We start from the raw sequence: 14656 nt of genomic DNA, 5'->3' as shown, positions 1-14656 counted from the left end.
GGGAATTGTAGATGAATTTGGTGAGATTTGGGTCAGTTATGCCAGGCCACAAGGAAATTACCCAGAGTAGCAATCGCTAGGTGCTGGAGTAAAAGACATCATGGACTATGGTGGAGAAGTCATTAAGGGACAAAAGGGTAGAGAATAGAAGTCTTAAGAAATACTCTATAAACGAGTGGGGAGAGTGAGGCACACATACAGAGAGAAATGGATGGCTGAGGTTCAGACACAGAGAGATAGGAGAGAGGGAGATGGAGACATGGAGTCGAATCCAGGTCTCTGAACTTTCTAGGTGACCTCTGGGAGACCTCGAAGCTTTAACTATTGAGGAGTAGGCAGTGAGGCTCAATCAGGGTTGGAGCTCAGGTAACCTCAGGTTCCTGTACACAGAAGAGTCAAAGATTTCCCTCACAGGAGCACCCAGTGCAGCGACTGAGTAATGGCTGATTGGAGCAGGTCAGCAGCCTCCGTATTCCCCACGGGCTATCGCTCTTGAACTCATTACGAAAGGTTTTCAGGAGAAGCTGAGGAGAGGTGATGTGCATCTATGGTGTTGGAGATTGCACCCCAGGGTGGCTCTGGACATAGCTTTGCCTTCAGGGGACACATTGTCCACTCCTGGCTGACCCGTCCTTTGCCAGCTGGCTGAGCATGGAGGTAGTAAATCATTAAGGCTGTCCTAGGGAGTGGGGTGAGTCAGCAAAGCCTACTGCGAGCAGCTAGCAGCTCCGAAGCAGGGCTGGATGTCTGGGACAACCGCTGAAATTATGGCTTCTTATACCTTTTAATACCTTCACCAGTCGGCTCAACTCAGAGACTCCGCCCCTCTAAGCTGAGAAGCCCCGCCCCTCTAAAGTCTTCAAGGGTGAAGAGGTCTCTTGTCCTGTGGGTGGCTGCAGATCCCTCTGCCCCTACCCACACACCACACACATAATGGTGAGCATTATTAAAGGATTCAAAATCCCCCTGAGCCTCTCTCCACCGAACCATCATTTACAGCCTGTTCTGTCCAAACCTGAAAGAGAAATCAAACAAACAAGAGAACAAACAGCGACCCCACCCCTCCAGATTAGCTTCTAACAGAGCTCAAAGGACAGAACCTTTGAGGCCAGCATCAGAGGACCATCTCCAAGGTGGGTCACTTCCAAGCTGACTTGGGACTAGGGCTCCTACAAAAGGGTTTACTAGGAGCCATTTCCAGGAGCTGCCATGGGGAGTCCAGAGGCAGACAAAAGGAAGATGATAAAATGTATCCTTCAGTAAAGCCAGCTGCAGCGGAGGGGCTCTGGGAAGTGGTCAGAGCCTGAGCACCTGGGAGCCACCCACTAGGAGGGCGGGATTGGAGCTGCTCGCAGGCATAGCCTCTCTGATGCTGGTAGCTCTGCTCAGCATCCTCATGGGGACACGTGGATGCCCGTGGCTGTGGGGCTCTGTGGAGCGACCTGGAAGATGGAAAGTGAGAGGAGACAAGCCAAAGAAAAACAGCTGCATGTGAGTTTGTGGGGAAGAGCAGATTTTATCCAGTAATTACTATCAGAAGGCAACATGACAGGATTTCTTTCTTTCTTTCTTTCTTTCTTTCTTTCTTTCTTTCTTTCTTTCTTTCTTTCTTTCTCTCTTTCTTTTCTTTCCATGTTTTAAAGATTTATTTATTTATTTAATGTATATGAGTACACTGTTGTTCAGACACACCAGAAGAGAGCATCAGATCCCATTACAGATGGTTGTGAGCCACAATGTGATTGCTGGGAATTGAACTCAGGACCTCTGGGAGAGCAGTCAGTGCTCTTAATCTCTGAGTCATCTCTCCAACCCCTATGACAGGAATTCAATGTGTTAATTTGGCTTTATTTTTTATTCTTGAATCAGGTAGCATTTTATGCATACTTCCAGTGAGACAACAGAGGATTGCTTCATAGACAGAAAAGGGCTAGAGAAGGTGACTTACTTCACTTGCAGGGGGAGACCGGGAGATAGGAAAGCATAAAAAGTCCTGCACTGTGCCCCAGATGACTTCAGGAGCCTTGTTGTGTTCAGGATTAAGGCAGAGAGAACCCCACTACCCTGCTGCTGACTGGTCTCTTTGGAAGTATGGCTGCTTCCTAACTTGATTTCTTAGAAGGTCAGAGGAACGATGGTCACAGTCCATCGTGACCAGAGAGACATGGATGCAGAGCCAGAGGCGGCTGTTTGATTGGCTGGACCTTTGAATGGGTGAATGTGGGGTGTAAAAGGAGAGAGTGGGGACTCCGGGGACAAATGTGATCAGGCCATCTGTATTTGCCGGCTGCCATGAAGCTGTGGTTCTGTTTCTATTGGTTCTATTTCAAAGGAATTGCTTTCAGGTCTTTGAGAATGGTCCTGCTGGATGGCAGTCCATTCACGCCCAGCTGGGAGGGACGAAAGAAGGGATGTCCGATTCAAGCCTTGTCAGCTAATGGTCTGGAAAAGAGGTCAGCAGCCTGTGCCTGGTGTTGGCCAGAGTCAGATGCTAAGCCTCCAGTAGCATGGATCTGCCTTGGACTGCCTTATTTAGTGGGAATTGGGCTTGCCGGGAATACACTCACATGCTGCCAGAGGCCATGCCAGAGTTCCACTTGTCTGAGTGCAGATAATGGCAGTTCTGTGTCTTACTGTCCCCCAGCTGTCCCTGTCAGAGACCTAGGACCTACATTCCAGAACACTGAAGCTTGCTCTCTCATCACAAGCACTTTGTGCCACACAGGGACATACACACACTGTCACCTGGGCAGCTAAATAGTGTGCCACACAGGGACATACACACACTGTCACCTGGGCAGCTAAACAGAGGCATAGCTGCTTGTTCAAACAAGTGCGCAACACTGTGGCATGTACACCAACATGTGTATCTGCTCATATCTGGTCGTTAACACAACAGAAGCGTTGCTAGCCTCCACCCAAACACAAGTGTGCAAGAAGGGACTACTTCCCTACACTACTTCCTCCTCTCCTTTTCCTCTTCCTCTTCCTCCTCCTCTTCCTCCTCTTCTTTTTAGACTAGTCAAGTGCACTAGTTAAAAGGGAGAGTGTAGAACATGGGGTTCTATCTTTAACTGACTGTGAGCAATCAGTTGAAATAACTCACCACCTTCAGACCTGCCCACACTAGGTTTAATGTTCTATCTACAGTTAGGGTTTTGCAATTCGTTGCAATGTTTGAACAAGAGGTCCGAGGTTCCATTGGCCCCGAGCTCTGCACAGATGCACCCGTACAGCTCACTTTGCTTTGCTCTTTCCATGTCTTGACCACCAGACTTCAAAGGCTTCAGGGGAGATCTGCAGAGGGAGGGAGAGGCTGACACTGCAGAGTTGAAGTAATGCAGGGTGCCGACCTCTAGGTGGCAGCACCACTCCAATTAAACCTCAGTGGGCTGCAGTGGGGAGGAAACTGGCTGCTCAGCTATGGGGTTTGGGGTGGTTCTGGAATCCACTCTCCCCCACTCCCTGTCCCCGAAAGCTTGAGGTTTACCAAAGCAACTGTCCTTGAGGGAATTACCTGATCCATTCTTCTACTAATGCATCTTTAATAGCTTTCTTTAAAAAAAAAAAGTCTAAGCTCGCCGGTGGTGGTGCATGCCTTTAATCCCAGTATTTGGGAGGCAGAGGTAGGTGGATTTCTGAGTTCGAGGCCATCCTGGTCTACAGAGTGAGTTCCAGGACAGCCAGGCTTACACAGAGAAACCCTGCCTCTAAAAACCAAAATAAATAAATAAATAAATAAATAAATAAATTAAAATAAAAAAGTCTAATTACAAGCCTTGAATAGTGGAGTCATAGCCCAAGCTCTTGAGAGGCAGACAGGCTGCTTTCTGTGATTTCAAGGCCAGCCTGGTCTGCATAGAGAGTTCTGGGACATCCAGAACTATGTTGTGAGACCCTGTCTTGAAACAAGCAAACAATCTGATTACAAACACAGCACATTTTATTGTAGAAAACAGAACACTTGCACACAGATGTAAAGACAATCTCAGCTTGATACTTAAAGTATTCTTTAAATTTTTATGTATGTATGTGCGTGGCATGTGTGCATGTATGTGCAGGTGCCTTTGGAGGCTAAAAGAGGGCTGGAGCCCCTTGAGCTGGAGTTACAGGCAGTTGTGTGCAACTTGATGTTGCTGCTGGGAACCAAATGTGGGTCCTCTTTAGGAGCAGGAAGTGTGCTTTACCCCCAAGCCGTCTCTCCAGGACTGTATGTGGTTTTTAAAATGCCTTTGGCTTTTTCTATCTTTCTTTCCACCACATCTTTAGTTTTTGGTGGGCACACCCCTGTATCAGGGTTCAAGTTAGAAACCAGGAGAAAGGCCCAAGTCCTTGTAACTCTCCCCACTCCTCAGGCACTGAGAGGTTGTGTTCTGTTGAGATCTCCACGGGAAGCAGCTATAAGATAGACATCCTCCCTATCCAGGTTTGAATGTCCACTAGGAATGACCGAGGTTTCCCTTCCTAGATCTCTTCCGGATGGCAGAGGTTTCCCATAGTCCCTTCCTTAGAGGCCTGCCTCATTCCTCAGTAGGCTACTTCTGACTCAGACTTAACAGGCAGGGGGAAGGAGTAGCCACCTCTCTCAGAAGGCACCTGCAGCTGATGTGTTACCTGTATCACTCACTCTTGGGAGATACTAAATGCTCTCCTTGCCATGGTGTCAATGTGGCTGGACTGGGGAACATCTAGGAAGCTTCATTTCTGGTGTGTCTGGGAAATGGTTTCCAGAGGAGACTGTTGTGTCGGTAGACTGAGTCTGGGATGATCCACCCTGGTGGGTAGCCACAATCCAATTGGCTGGAGTCCCAGATAGAAGAACAAGGCAGAGGACAGATGTCTTTCCCTTTCCTGGAGTAGGGACATCTTCCTGCTGCCCCGAGAGATCACAACTTTACAAAACCCCCTTCAGTCCCGATTTCAGGATTTATAGCAATAGACGCCCTAGTCCCAGCCTGTGAGTCTTGATTGAGCATTACATGAAGTTTTTAAATGTGTGTTGAGCCAAGATAGGAAATCCCCGTGTTCACAGCTTGAAGAGAGCCCACTGGGGCTTCGCAGGGTCCATAATCAGGGAAAACAATCCCCCAGACACCATTTCCTCTCCTTCTTTTCCATTTGCTTCCCTCTCTAGGAGTCCTCAATCTGTATGTTGTGACGCTTTTGGGGTCAAATGACTTTTTCATAGGGGTCACCTAAGACCTCCATAAACCGCAGATACTTGCATGGCAATTTATAACTAGCAAAATCGCAGTTATGAAATAACAACAAAAGTAATTTTATAGTTGGGGGGTCACCATAACATGAGGAGCTGTATTAAAGGGTCACAGGATCCAGAAGGTTGAGAGCTGCTGCTTTATCGAGCCCTGGCTAAGGACATTCACCCTTCAAGGGTGTGGCCAACCAAGTGGGGCTCTGGAAGCCGTGCTGCCTCCCCCTCTAAGAAAGCCTCCAAGACGTCGAAGAATCAAATTGAGCGTTAGACTAAAAACATCAGAAAGATTCTTGCTTAGCTTTTAGCTTTTAAATTTAGAAATGTATTTATTTTTAGGTGTACGGGTGCTTCACCTGCTTGCGCGCGTGTCTGTGTGCCCTCAAGTGCCCTTTTCCCAATCACTCCAAATGGCAGATCTGTTTCCAGTGCTTACATCAGAAGCATTAGGATCTCACATCTCTCTTAAGCAGCATTTCCTGTCTCCCAGCTCACTGGACCACCTCTAGCTTTGAGTAGCACCTAGAACCAATGGATTTTGCTGGAGGTCAGCCCCGGCTGATCTTCTTTCTTGTTCTCTCTTGAAGGTAGCTAAGGAGGAAGAGTGATGGGGGGGCAGGACTTGGTCTTGCAAGTTATTTAGGGGTACTGTTCAATAATAAAACGTTTACCTGTCTTAAATCTAAGTCAGTTTGCTTTGGTAGCTGACCTGCCTGTCTGCGTTCCTCTGAGGCCAGAAAACAGAAAACTGCAAGTCTCCAGTGTTTAGCACCTCACAGTAAAGCAGCAGAAGATTAAGTAGAACAGCCTCTGCTCTATCTCTACAGGAACCATGAGGCTCTAATTCCTAGCCTACTCCGTGAAGTCTCAAGAAGAAGAGGGGACACTTTGAAAAGGTGATTTTATGAGCTTCATGTCCACCTGAGTATCCATCCCATGTGCAGTCACCAAAGGTAGATGCTGATGTGGAAGTCAGGAAGTACATGCCGATAAGGGCCTGATATGGATGTCTCCTCAGAGGCCTTCAAGAGTCTGACATATTCAGAGGCAGATGCTCACAACTAGCCATTGAACTGATCATGGGGTTCTCAATGGAGGAGTTAGAGTCAAGACTGAAGGAGAGCGGAAAGGATTTGCAGCACCATGAGGAGAGCAACAATACCAACCAACCACAGCTCCCAGGGTCTAAACCACCAGCCTGGGATCACTTAGGGAGGGATCCAGGGCTTCAGCTGAATACATAAGAGTGGAGGGCCCTGCTGGGCATAGGTGGAAGATGAGATCCTTGACCTCATGAATCCTGGACGCCCCAGGGGGTGGGAATTTTGAGGGTGGGAAAGTGGGAGTGGGGGGGGAGGTAGGGGTTACATCCACAGAGAAGAAGGAGGAGGGGTAAGGGGATAGGGGGTTCCCGGGTGGGTGAGGGATGGGGTAAGGGGACAACATATGAAATGTAAATAAAATATCCAATAAAAAAAAAGAAAAGGTGATTTTAATCTTTATTTCTAAGGACTATATCCAAAACATTCTCTGAGGAAGTTCTCTAAGAAAAGATCTCCAAAGAAGGTTCTCTCTAAAAAAATGGAATCTCTTCTCTCTTTTTCCTCAGCACTTAGAGGTCTTTTAGAATACGTGATCACATGGTAAGAAGTTCACATCAAGTTAACACATAAAGTCGAATCATAAATTGAATAAGAAGTTTACAACAGAGAATGTTTAGGTGCGTATCCATTAAGAGTAATTATCGGGATAAACATTCATTGTCTGTCACAAGCTCAACAGGTTCATCGAGAGTTAAAGACTATAACTGAGTTATCATTGAAGTTTTGTATAGATAAACCCAGTCAATATTTTATCGTCTGTCCTTGCACCAATAGTAAATCATTAGTTCCCTTTTCGAGACCTTTGGTTGTTTTATAACCTCTTGGAGTATGCTCTAAACTGTAGATGCCAGCTCACTATCTCAGAAGCAATCAACTCATGACATTAAAACCTGGCAGAGTTCTCTATGTAGTTTTGACATCAGAAAGGACTTAATAGCAGTCCTACTATAAAAGATCTTAAGAATTACTAATTTAGTTTAAGGGATTCTTATTGGATCATCATTAAGAATTAAGAAATCATCTATTTGTCTATATAGCATCACTACAAGACAGCACATCTTCATTGTTCTGCAAAGATCTGCTCAAAAGTGTGGACTAATAACTAGTGATACACACACACACACACATACATACACACACACACACACACACGCACACACACGCACACACACGCACGCACGCACGCACGCACGCACACATGCACACACGAAAAGTATATTAACAGCAGGAATCTTTCCTAAAATGTAATCTTCTCAGCCTTGCTTAGAGCAGCAAAACTGTCATAGATTTACAATCCATGGCAGAACTCTATCAGGAAGATCACCTGCTAGTTTTTAGCGTCTCCTAGATGGCTCCTGGAAGGAGCCTTCTCTCTTGCTGGTTCTTTAACTTATCTTCCTTTAGCACCTCCTAGGACTCTGTTCCCATGATGTCTAATTGACCTTGGTGGTGTGGGCGGGGCCAGAGAGCTCACCCCAATAGTGTGGGTATGGAAGAACTGAAGATTGAGCAGCTCAGATACCTCTCAGGTCCAGATCCAGGGCTTTGAACTGGACAACCCCAGCACTGACCCCACTGGTGAACTGCAAGAGTGCGTGAAGGGACCAGCTTTGTAGATCTAAACTCACAGATCTCCATGACACAGGGCAGCAGCAGGATGTCCAAGAGGAGTCCCAGTGACGTGCAGTATTGATAGTGGAGCAGAAGTCAGAGGCCTGGAACCAGACCAATGCGTCTTTTCAATGAACATTTGCACGCAAGCAAAGAAGGATGGACAGAGGGTATACTGTGGGACACACTGTGACACTACAGATTCTTTGATGCAATCTCTCTCTCTCTCTCTCTCTGTTTTTGGGAGGAAGTTGCAAAGGTAGAAGGTGGGTAAGGGGATGAGGAAATGAGTGGGATTGGGGTACATGATGTGAAATTCATGAGGAACCAATAAAAAAGTTTTAAAAATCCAATTATTGTTCTCAGCTTCTTCCTTGGACAACACAGCCATCTCCTAGCTTTCCTGTGGTGTAAACGGAGAGCCAGTGTGAGACACCTGGTTAAACTGAGTCGCACGTGATGGATGGCTTTGAAGTGCCAGCGTGTCTTATCTCCCTTTTGCTCTTGTATTTTTCATCCCTTCTGGATTTTCTCAGAAGCTTGCCTGTTTCTCAACCTGTGGGCCATAGCCAGGTTCTCTCCACTGTACCCTGTTCCTATGCCACCCATGTCCCCTGAAACTATCCCCATATTAACTACAGTATCTCAAAGAGACAGAGACCTGGGATAAGGGAGGTACCCAAGAATCAATGGGGGTGTCCTTAGCTTTGACTCACAGTGTTGGGAATATGGAGCCTGGGGAGACTGCCTCCTGTAGCCAGGTAGAAACTCCAGTGGAGCAATAGAAACACCAATCCACCCACAAGAATTTCAACCCAAAATTTATCCTGTCTACAAGAAATGCAGGGACTGGGGATGGGAAGGAGACCAAGAAAATGACCAACCAATAACTGGGCCAACTTGAGACCGGTCCCATGGGTAATCACCAATCCCTGACACTATTAATGATACTTTGTTACACTTGTCCTCTGAGAGGCTCCACTCACCAACTGACTCAGACAGATTCAGACAAACAGTGGATGGAGCTTGAGGACTCTTATGGAAGTATAGGAGGAAGGATTACAGCCTCTAAGGGGATAGGAAGACCAACAGAATCAACTCCCTGCAGGAACCTGGGAAAGGGCCACCTTTTTTGAGAACAGACACTCTGGGTGGTGATACTTCCTGGCTCAGGCTATGGAGAAGGGGTGGTAATTTACAGTTATGCACAACTGGACTTTTTGTAATGTTTACCAGATCCTCCCTTATTCAGGTCTTCTTGATTGATCAGGTTCTGTTGACTGACACAGAGATAAAGCCATACTCACAAGTGGATGGGCTGAGAAAAACAAGAAAAGATTTGTTCTGATCCCAGGAGCACCCTGCACCTTCTCCTGACCCCTTGTTGAGGAAGAACACTATCTGAGGCAGCTTGGAGAACTTCCTCACTAGAGACAGTTACTCTCTGTCCTGGCAAAAGCCAAGTGATCAAGGTAAGGGGCTTCTCAAGTCCCCTCCATCCACTACCTCCACTGCTGTGTGCATGGGGGAAGGAGAGATAGCTGGTGTTGCTGCCCCCTCAGTCACCTAGGCAGAGACACCACTTCCCCGGTAAGGAGACTCAAGAAAGACTGCCATCTGCAAGAGCCAGACAGAACGCTGACAGTCACTTTGGGGGCTCTTCATCTTGCCATCACTGTGGGGACATCATCCAACACCAGCAGAACTGAACCATTTTCAATGGACCCAGTGTTTGAAAGCTGAGCGATTTTACGTAATGATCAGCCGTCCTGGATGTGGACAGAGAGCTGGGCACCACACTGTGCCTGTAGAAGTGTTACAAAGCATGCTGCACACAGGAACCCGGAATAAACTTCTGTATTTCCAGTACAAATTCCAGTACAAAAGTGATTATTTCCTTTTCAAAATAAATTTTATTGTCCACTCAGGTGCCAGATGCCACCATTATTTCTTGATACATCATCTCGTTGTACCATTTCCCCAGGTGACCAGAACCTGGGTAAGTCACAGTAATGCACCATATTGTTTGTGTGCAGCACGTCTCTGACTTCTTCCTGCAACAGACTGGCTCATTTCCAAACTTTGGCCACCATCTTCCAGTCGTTTCCACGCCTGGCTTTAGATCCCTCTGAACAATATGTTCCTCCTTTTGTGGCTCCCTTTGCTTAGCGTATTACCCTCCATTTCACCCGACTTGACAGAAATGGCAGAATCTGAAGCAGGCTGCTGTTGTGAAGCACAGGCTGGCCAGCAGTAACTCACCCTCTTTTTCTGCATCCTGGGTGCTGTGGTGACAGGTTTGTACCTCATGCATTTTTAGGCCTAATTTCTAAGATTCCTCCTACACATGTGGACATCTTGAGCAGGCATTTTCATGGATATCAACCCTTATCATAAACACAGGTGTTGACACCTTTATAAACGTTTACCGTGACTGGAGTTTTTCTCTCCTTATTTTTTGCACACTTGATGCCTTCAGTTCCTTAAAGAGTTGATGGCTTGAATTAAAAGTCAGGCACAGCCTTGGTAGGGGTGGGATGACATGGTTCTTGCTCCTGGGGTAGGGCCAGCAGACATGGGCCTCCCTGAGTGCCAATGCCTGCTGTGGGATTGAGGCTTGTTTGTATAATAATGTGAATATTTTTCATGGTCCTTATTTGAGGAATGTCCTCCCTGTTAGCATTAATAACTCCATGATGATCAGAGAAAGCACAAGTTGGGAGGTGAAGGTGTGGCTAATGTCTTTGGAAAATAATACATGCCGGGACCTTCAGGGTAGCCCATAAGGCTGTGGGAAAAACTCTGAAAATATGAGTTCAAAAATTTATAATAGCTCATCTATGCAAAATATAAGGTTGCAATTTGAATTATATGAGGGGCATCATGAATCTAAAAAGAACAAAAGCAGCTGTGTTGTGAGTCAACTTGTCAGAAAGATACTAAGGAGGGAGACAAAGAGATTTAGGGAGTGCTGATCTCAGGAGATCCCACCAGGCTAAGTTTTTGTTTACAAAGACAGATTCCTGGGCTCGAGGTCAGCCTTGGACAGAGGGGATTTAGATACAGGCCCAGGTGATGTAGAAATGGTAATTTCAGGGTGGGGTCCTACCCAGCTAGCTTATTGTCTGTGCTTAACAAAGGCAGATAGATTGCTGGATTCTTTTGCAGTATTAAAAATATACTTGTCTCACAAGAATCAAGGGGTTTGGGGTCACGGGATGGATGCTGACTCAAAAGGAAACCTGGAGTAAATGAATGGGTTGATATGTAAAATAAAAGACTGAGCTTACAATCGGCAAGAGATGAGCTATCCAGAGAATATTTTAAAATCAAATTGTGGGTCCAAGCTGATGTCCTATATTCTGTTCAGCACAGCTTTTTCTCTGTTCTGCTTTTCTGGAGATCTACAGACAGTGCTCCCTCTCTCCCCCAACCCCTCTCCTGTTTGAGACAGTTTTCCAAACAGTTCTCTTTTTCTATTCTAAAATATTTGGTCTTTTAATAGCATCCCATTACTCACTGGGGCTGAAGCTTGGCCCCCTTATTAAAATACATTGCCTTCTTTTTCAAATACATTTTCACCAGCTTTCTTGTTTTAATGGTTTTTTTTTTTCTCTGCCTAAGCTTGGATGTTCTGGAAATTGCTCTGAAAACCAGAGTGGTCTCAAACTTGAAATTTGCTTGTCTCTGCCTTTCCAGTGCAGGTTTTAAGGTATGTGTCAGGCCCTAAGCTTTACTTAAATCCCTTTTCATGAGTTGGAAGTTTGGCTGGGTGGCATCTTACCTTGATGTCAACCATTCCCTGTATTCTAGCATCAAGAATGTCTATAGTCTTTTTATGTCCTTAAACACAGAATTCAGAGCCATTAAACTTCCTGGTGCTCCCTTTCTCATACTGTACATTTGTATTGTTCCTAGCTCAGTGTGCTCCTTTTCATTATAGAACTGTATAAGACAGGCCAGCAAGAACCACATGGCACAGTCTATGTGAGACTGCTGTTAACTGTCCTCTGCCAAAACTTTAAATGCGTAACTCTTCAATTTACCTCAGGTTGTGTTTTCACACAATGGTAGAAAGCAGAGACGTTCTTAGTCAAAACATCACAAGAATTGTTTCTAGGCCTCATGCTAACATTCTCCTCTGAATCCTCCGGAACTGGGCCTTTCCATTTTAAACAACCCTCAGCACGTCAGCATCCCTGTCTTTGATGGTCCTGCTAGTATGACCCAGTAAACCCTGCTTTAATTGCCGAATCACTCTTCTAGTTCAAAGGTGCAGTCCACTATCATTATGGCAGCAACCATGGTGACAACCATGTAGACATGGTACTGGAGAGGTAGCTGAGAGTTCTTCATCTGGATCGGCAGGCAGCGAGACGAGAGAAGGACACTGGGCCTGGCTTAAGCGTTTGAAACCTAAATGCCCACTCCCAGTGCAACAGGTCCATATCTGCTCCAACAAAGCCACATCACTTAATTGTGTGAACCTGTGGGGGCCATTATCATTCAAGCCACCACAGCCCTCTTTCAGAAAAGAGTCATCTTTCTCCTTCCTCCTCTTCCTCTTCCCTTTCCTCTTCCTCTTCTTCTTCCTCTTCCTCCTTTTCCTCCTCCTCCCTTCCTCCTCCTCCCCTCCTCTTCCTCCTCTTCTCCTCTTCTTCCCCCCCTCCTCTTCCCCCTCCTCCTCCTCTTCTTCTCTTCCTCCTCCTCCTTCTATCTTTCCAGTGCCAGCCAGAGATTACCAATGCACTTCTGCATTCCCTATGCTCTGGACTTTCTCACATGTTAACTTGAGTGTCTGTGCGCATACTTCCTACACATGGCTGCTCGGTGTCGTCCATTGCAACAGGAATGGCTTTCTTCCACCCTTGTCATTCACTCTTGTCTGCAGCTGCTGCTGCCTCCAGCTAGCCTGCCTTGTTCCTCTTACAACACTTGAATAAAATTGTTCATGAGTTTCTTTCAGGCGTTTTACTAAATTATTCATTCATGAGATTAAAACCTCAAGAAAAAAAAAAGACCTCTGATTGTTTGAATTACAATTGGGCAATTCAGGCAGGGTTTAATGGGTTATACTAGCAGGAGCATCAAAGACAGGGATGCTGAGGTGCTGAGGGTTGCTTAAACTGTGAGGGCCCAGTTCAGGAGGATTCAGAGGAGAATGTTAGCATGAGGCCTAGAAATGATTTTTGTGATGGTTTGTCTAAGAATGTCTCTGCAACGCCATCAAAGCATGAGCCTAACTGTGCCCTGATTTACATCAACAGAATCCTTGAGACCTTTACTAAGCCTGAACCATACAGGTAGGCATCCCTTTCTCCACCCATCTTCCCTGCTTGCTAAGTCCTCTGGAGCAAACCAAGCTGCCCTGAGCAGCCTGCTGTCTCAGGGGAAGCTTCAATCTCACACACCTCTCCTCCCACCTTCATCAGGCCTGTTGAGCCTGTACCATACAGGTGAGCTTCCCTTCCCCCTCATCCTTGCTTGCTGCCCTGAGCAGGGACTTCCTCTGTGCCCCTTAGAATGTGCCGTTGTACCAGGACTGCTTCTTTCTCCTGTGTGAAATTCCTTCAGAATTGACGTCATGTTCATGAGCTTCATAGTAATTGATCATTCTTCTATCATTTCAATCGCAAATGTACTTTCTTTGCAAATACACTTATACAAAAATGCTATCTATCCTACTGATAAGCACGGCAACCAGGGGAAGCCAGGTAGCATGGAACAGAAATGATTTCTACTCACATAGATCTGTGTAAAACGCCGACCTGAACTTCCATTTCCTAGTCTGCTTGTGACTGATGTCTATGAATGTGATCCAACTACATAGGAAATGGGAATGACGGAAAGGGGGCTCAGTTGTATAATTGGTGAATCTTTTCACTGTTTGTAGATTAGCTGAAATTTAAATTCTTTGTTAGAATTTTTATTGTTTTTTTTTTTGTTTCTGAAATTATTGAATTCAGAAGTTTCCCGATATATTCTGAATCATTGCTAGAGAATCAGAATGATGAGAAGATTTTGTATATAAATTTAATTAGACAGCCACTCAAAGGCTGAACTGGCATAGACACCCACCTTGAAGCCTGATGATGTGACTTCAGTCTCTGGAACTCATTTGTTGGGAGGAGGGAAGTGACTCCCCCAAGTTGTCGCCTGACCTCCAGGTGTGAACTGTGGCTGGTGTACACTCATGTACAAACACATAGACACATTTAAATACAGACTGAATGAATTGAAAATCTCATTAGAGTAACCATTTCTCTTGCTTACGTAAATGCTACCAACATTTTTCCTGAACCACTCAATGATTTATTCACATAGAATAATAGAAATATCATTTATAATCTGAAAACAAAATCAATAGGCAAATGAGGCCAGCCAAGCCTCTCGTTACAAACTGACAAGTGTTCAGAACGATCTTATTTAAAGGGACCAATTAATCTAGCAATGCCTTCTACACAGAGAAACCTGGTATCAAATTCCATCAAATTGAACTGATGGTCCTATGATTTCTCCCACAGGAGAAGTCACTGTGTGGTGTGCTGCCAAGTCCTTTGGCATGAAATAAGGCTAAGGGAATGAACAGCAAAAGATGAAATGCTCTGGAAGAAGACCAAGCTCCTGAAGGTGGTGAAACACCAGCTGGTCCCCATGCTGGGGGACTTTCTGAAATGGCCCTAACGCTGGTGGTTTATAGCAGCATACACAGGTCTCAGCATAGTTGACA

Source organism: Grammomys surdaster, unplaced genomic scaffold, assembly GCF_004785775.1.
Source record: "Grammomys surdaster isolate TR1022 unplaced genomic scaffold, NIH_TR_1.0 124439, whole genome shotgun sequence".
Lineage (NCBI taxonomy): Eukaryota > Metazoa > Chordata > Mammalia > Rodentia > Muridae > Grammomys > Grammomys surdaster.
Note: the sequence above shows the minus strand (reverse complement) of the source record.